Genomic DNA, 6186 nt, shown 5'->3' with positions numbered 1-6186 from the left:
GACAGAAGAGAGAGAGGGAAGGATAGAGAGAGGGAGGAAGGGAAGGAGAGAGGGAAGGAAGGAGGGAGACAGAAGAGAGAGGGAAGGATAGAGAGAGGGAGGAAGGGAGGGAGAGAGGGAAGGATAGAGAGAGGGAGGAAGGGAGGGATTATAATTATTATTATTTAGAAGTATATAGTATTGAATAATATCATTTCAGACAGACAGACAGACAGACCCAGAGAGAACAAGAGAGAGAGACAAATAGAGAGGGTGACACAGAGAGAGAGAAAGTGAGAAAGAGAGAGATAGATAGATAGATAGATAGATAGATAGATAGATAGATAGATAGATAGATAGATAGATAGAGAGATAGAGAGATAGAGAGACAGACAGACAGACAGACCATGCCACAGCATGGTGGCAGCTTTAACCATAGGCTTTAACTGCTCTGTGACACCCTCAAACAGATCTAATGTACGACAAATCTGTACTTAGTACGAGCAAAAGGTTTACATTTTCCGAACCATAAGACCTTGCGGAACGCGTCCATGTCACTTTGGTGTTTCTAGAGTAAAAATTGTTGATTGTGTCGCAGGTTGGAAACTTTGGGACGTTTAGAAAATCAGCACCTACTTTTGAATGGGAGTCAATGAGAGGAAGGGAGGGAACTGGCCGCACTCGGAGGCTCCCAGTTTAAATTGTGTTCGTCTCTCTGGTTTTTTGAGCACATGAAGAGATCGAGGATGAGCTTGTCTACAAGCATGCCCGAAATTATGTTTGTAGAGTGTAATCTGTGGCCGTGCTGACAGGATAGAGAGAAAAATGTGAGAGGATTTTTAGACCCTCTGTCACTCTACCAACTGCCAACGTCCGAACATTCCGTCCCATTGACTTTCATGTTAAATCTGAATTTTGTCAGAAATTTTAATGATTTTAAAACTATACATATATCTGAAACTGTTGAAGATATCAATAAGCTGAGATATAGCTGAATAGTTGAAAGGTTTGTGAACAGTTTAAAAGTTGAATGAAGTCTGTAGCTGAAAGTATGCTGAAGCTATTAGAGGCTGAATGAAGCAGAAGATTTGAAGAGTTTGAAGACTGTTTCAATGTATTTCCTATGAGAGAAAAATTGCAGAAAAAGTTAAATATTTTAAAAAGTATAAATAGTATGAAAGAGAAAAATAATAGCAATATTGTCCTGAAAAAGCTGCACGTTTTGATATATGAATTGTTGAAATAGCACAAAGTATGAAGAAGGAGTTAAACGCAGAAAAAGGGTGAAAGAAGTAAGAATAATAAGTATAAAGATTTGAATAACAATAGTGTGAATGCTTCCAGCATTCACACTAATAATAAGAAGAAAAAATCCACACAATAACAGTAGTGCCCGGGCTTCGCCCGGGCACTGGTCCCTGCAGCTATTTCATAGCTGTTGGGACCAGTGCCCGGTGCGATTGCCCGCGGCCCTAATTAGAGGAGGAAGTTCAGTCAGACTCAGACTCAGAGGAGGGGTCTGTGTGGACCAACACCAGAGACCAGCAAATGGATGCACAGTTAGCATCTTTTATTAGGGCCACGGGCAATCGCACCGGGCACTGGTCCCAACAGCTATGAAATAGCTGCAGGGACCAGTGCCCGGGCGAAGCCCGGGCACTACTGTTATTGTGTGGATTTTTTCTTCTTATTATTATTCTCCTTCATCTTCCGGACGATTTTCGATTCGCTACTAGTCCTGCAACTCGAAGAGTTGCAGGACATATTATATATCAAAATGTGCGTCCTGATCGGGATCGCTGTGCTATTACTTTTCTCAACAGTTTACGAATTTTTCGCGACGTAGTCGCGAAAAACTGCGCAAAAATTTTGCATGTAAGTCAATGGGACGGGCGAAAAAAAAAGAGCGAAAAAGACCAATCATTGGAGTTTAACAAACGTCTACTGCTCAGGCATACTTTCACCTAGAGACTCCATTTAAACTTTAAACAGTAGACACAAGTCTTGTGTATTGTCGCATTACTCCACGTTTTGATAGGTCATATAGTTTTTGATCAATCCCTGATCAATGACCATGATCATTTTTGGAGAAATTATGAGATTATAATGGGTGTGTATTGCATAGAATGTTCGTGTCAGAGTGCGTGACATCATCGGTTAGAGTGGGAGAGAGTGAAGAAACATTCTGTATTTTTTCTGGATAAATTGCCACCACGGCCACAATTTACACTCTACAGACATAATTTTTTCAGAATTTGTAAGACAAACTTGTTATCTCTCATGTCATGTGCTCAAAATATCAGAGAGACTTACAGAACTTACAGAATCAGCCTCTGAGTGCGGCCACGTCTGTCTCTGCTCCTCATTGAGTCCAATACAAATATTTTCTGAGAGGAGCAGAACGGCCTGATGTTTTAAAACTGCCAGCGTCGCCAAAATATTTACTGTAGAAACACCAAATCGTACCGAAATTTTCAGTAAGTCCTTAGAGCAACGTTGATCTGTGTTTTGTTCTGATAGGAGTTACCGTTTTGTCATGCTAAGCCTAATTGTGAGACCGGTTTAGAGGCAGAAAATGGCTGTTTTTCTCCACGTTTCTGTCTGTCTCAGCCTGCGGGGGCCCCTATCGCCGTGGTAACCTCTTTGATCCTCAGGCCAGAGCTCGTTAACTTCATAAACAATCCACCTGGCGCTCGTTTAAATGTTTATAAACACAGACACAGCTAAATCAGACTGACACAGGATGCAGCTCATAGTCACACACACACACAGAGACTCTAGAACCAGCTTCATGTGATTACAGTTACACACACACACACACACATCAAAACACACAGGTAACATACAAATGCGCGCGGAAGCGCGCACTCCTCTCCCACACTCTAACACACACAGGTAACTTCATGTGATTACACACACACACACACCTTGGCAACGCACACACATTCTCTCTCTGTCTGTCTGTTGGTCACACACACACACACAAATGGACACACACACACACACACAGTTAACGTACACATCCTCTCCCACACACACAAACACACACCTTCATGTGATTAAAACACATTTAACGTACATGTGTGCGCTGATGCTGATACTACTGAGATTCAGACTGTGTCAAATGCCTCTGGTGGGAGCAGCTGATAGAGTCCCCCCCCAGCTGAAAGCAGCCCACCCCACCAGCCAGAGGGTCCAGGACCATAGGGACTGCAGTGGAGGAAGGCTGCCTTAACACCCTGCACAATGGCACCCAGTACACAGAAGTTAGACAGGACCAGTCAGCCCACCACCTGGTCCGCTTTTATTTCATTAAGAGTTTTCTCTGCATTTATGAGGAGCATCATTGAAGACTTCTGCCTAAAACCAGACATTGTCAGCGGTTGTGTGATTGGTTACTGAGTTTTATTAATGTTTACATCAGGCTGAGTTCAACAAATCAGTTTATGCTACTGTGATTTACTGTAAGTAGCCTAGTTAAATACTACAGTAATCATCATAGTGTATTGGAAGGAAAGACCATTTAATCTGTATATATCAAATATCGATTAATTAATTAATCGATTATTTGCATCCCTAGTCTGTTGGTCTTGGTTAAGTACCACCTTGAAAAAAAAACAATGTTTTGTTGCTTAAGCTATTCAGTCATTCAATGGTATACTAAAATCCATGTGAAAAAAATGCTTCTCACTGTTCTCAGGTCAAATATTTATATGCGATTAAAATACAATTAATTGCGATTAATTAATTACAAAGCCTCTAATTAATTTGATTAATTGTTTTAATCGAGTCCCGGCCCTATTACACAAGATACACACACACACACACACACACACACACACACACACACACACACACACACACACACACACACACACACACACACACACACACACACACTATTGAGCTGAGAGGAATCTGTCAATATTCATTGGAGCAGGAGCCTAATGGCAATTTTAGAATTTAACATTAGGGGCTAAGGAGGAAGGAATAGGGGCTGGAGGTTTTTTTTTTTTTTAATACCTAACAATATTTTTAAAATTTTTTAATTTTATCAAAGCAATTTCCTTCAGACCTGTTTTTCTAGATCTTTCAGCGTTAGAAATCTACCAGCTTAATACTGGATGGGTCAATGAGATTATGGTCTGTATGCTTCAGACACATGCTAGGGATGTGGGTAAATGGTGCTGTCCAAAATAGAAGCATATCCCTTTAACATGAGCAAACGTGCAGCCTCTCATATAGTGAAGACTAGCTTTGCCTTTAAGCTGAAAAAGCTATGGATATCTATATTGTCCGCGTGCTTGCGCTCTAGCGCGCGCCCTGTGGAAAAGCTTTCATTGATTAGACTGGCAGCCACTGCTGCAGTGACCGGGGATCGAACCGGCGACAGTGCAGCTGATCTGATCACGTCTGTGTCGTTTTTATTTCCCCCGCTGCTGTTGTGGACATGGATGACTCGTCATCTGATGACTCCTATTGGTTATTTTCACTGGCGCGAATTTTTCCGTACTGTTGCCAGGCAGATCTACAGCTCCCCCTCATCTGATTTGACGTCGATACAAGAGGACTCCTGATTGGTCACTTTCGTTTAGCAGGCTCATATAAAAAGCTTCTGCGCTACGGCTCTCGTCCCCTCCGACCCACATCGAAGGTAAGAGCTGTATTTTCTCTTTTTAACATGCTAGCTTGAGAGCATTAGCTATAACAGATCAGTTGTACACAATAGTGAGATTAAGTTTGACGTTACTCTGTCGTGTTTTGGCTATGATCACCTGAAACACATTAAAATATGTACAGTTGGTCTCTGATATGAATATTACGGACTTCTTCAACGGCGGGAAAATGTAGAACAATAGGGAACGCCTCAACTTGAACTAGGTTAGAGACTTCTTGGTTAATTTATGCTTTGTGTTTTTTCTATTGGTTCAAATAGTCGTTGTATTTGCTTGAGGTGATTGTAAATATGATTTCTACACAGATAAAGTTAAATCATATTCGATTGTGACTAATAGCTGCAGACTCCATTTTAGAAAAGAGTGATTTAAAATGGCGGTGCAGAGGAGTTGCTTGTCTGTCTGTCTCTGTCTCAGCTAGCTAAGTTAGGCTAATATAATGCTTAATGGAGTCGAGTGTGTTTGACAAACGGCTATTTACGGGGAACACGTCAGTGTAGCTACAGCTTTTAAGAGCTATGAGGCTATGTGTTTTGAAAAAAAAAATCGATATCATCTTGTGTCTGTGTGTGAGACGATCGTCTGCGTCACCGTGTCAGGTGAATGGTGTGTGGTTTCACTGCTGTGTGTGTGTGTGTGTGTGTGTGTGGCTGCATTGTTTCACTGCTGTGTGTGTGTGTGTGTGTGTGGCTGTGTGGTTTCACTGCTGGGAGGGAGGGAGGGAGGGAGGGAGGGAGAGGGGGCTGGTGATTGATATGAGATCATTTTTTACCAAAATGTTATTGTTGTTGACTTATGGATAGTGGAATAATATTGTACTGTGGAGCTATGGTGCTATCATAGTGAGATTTTGATATCATGTTACCTTATTATACTGCAATAAATAACATGTGCTTGTTATTGAGGTATTATTGTGAGATTTTGATATTGTTACATATCTATAGAGAACAAAGAGCTAAAAAATAGTGGGATGATACCGTTAATCTACAGTAAAAACTCTGATATTCAAGGATTTTATTTTTCTTTGCCGGTAGGGCCGTGAAATAGGTATCCACTTTTGGTAAATGGCCTTAAAGGGATAGTATCATTTTTTTTAAAGTGGGGTTGTATGATCTCCAAATAGCCCCTAAGTACTTTAATTGCAGTAGAAGACTCTCTGCACTCCTCCCGTTAGCAATGCCAGCCCATAATAGCCCTGCCCAGAGATTTACAACATACAGTGTTGTGAACAGACCCAAAGAAACTGCCTATTTTCACGGCCACACTAAAAAATGCTACTATCGCTTTAAAAAGACTTGAATTTAACTTGAAGAAACCTGCAGGAACCCTGTAAAAATGAACCTTCTTAGTGTGGTAAATGTAAAGATGTCTAAGATGTGTCCATAATGGCTCCAACTTGTTGCTTATTGCAGGTTCTCTTTGGTCACGGTCAGAGATTTTGAAAAGCACTTTGGAGATTGTTCATCGTCATCGTCGTCGTTGAGATTCCTGGATCTTCATCTAAACACCACACACACATCTTTCTCTCTCT

This window comes from Trachurus japonicus, chromosome 17 (assembly GCF_045865225.1).
Source record: "Trachurus japonicus isolate A0001 chromosome 17, Traja_1.0".
Lineage (NCBI taxonomy): Eukaryota > Metazoa > Chordata > Actinopteri > Carangiformes > Carangidae > Trachurus > Trachurus japonicus.
The sequence above is the reverse complement of the archived record's forward strand: the minus strand, read 5'-3'. Positions refer to the sequence as shown.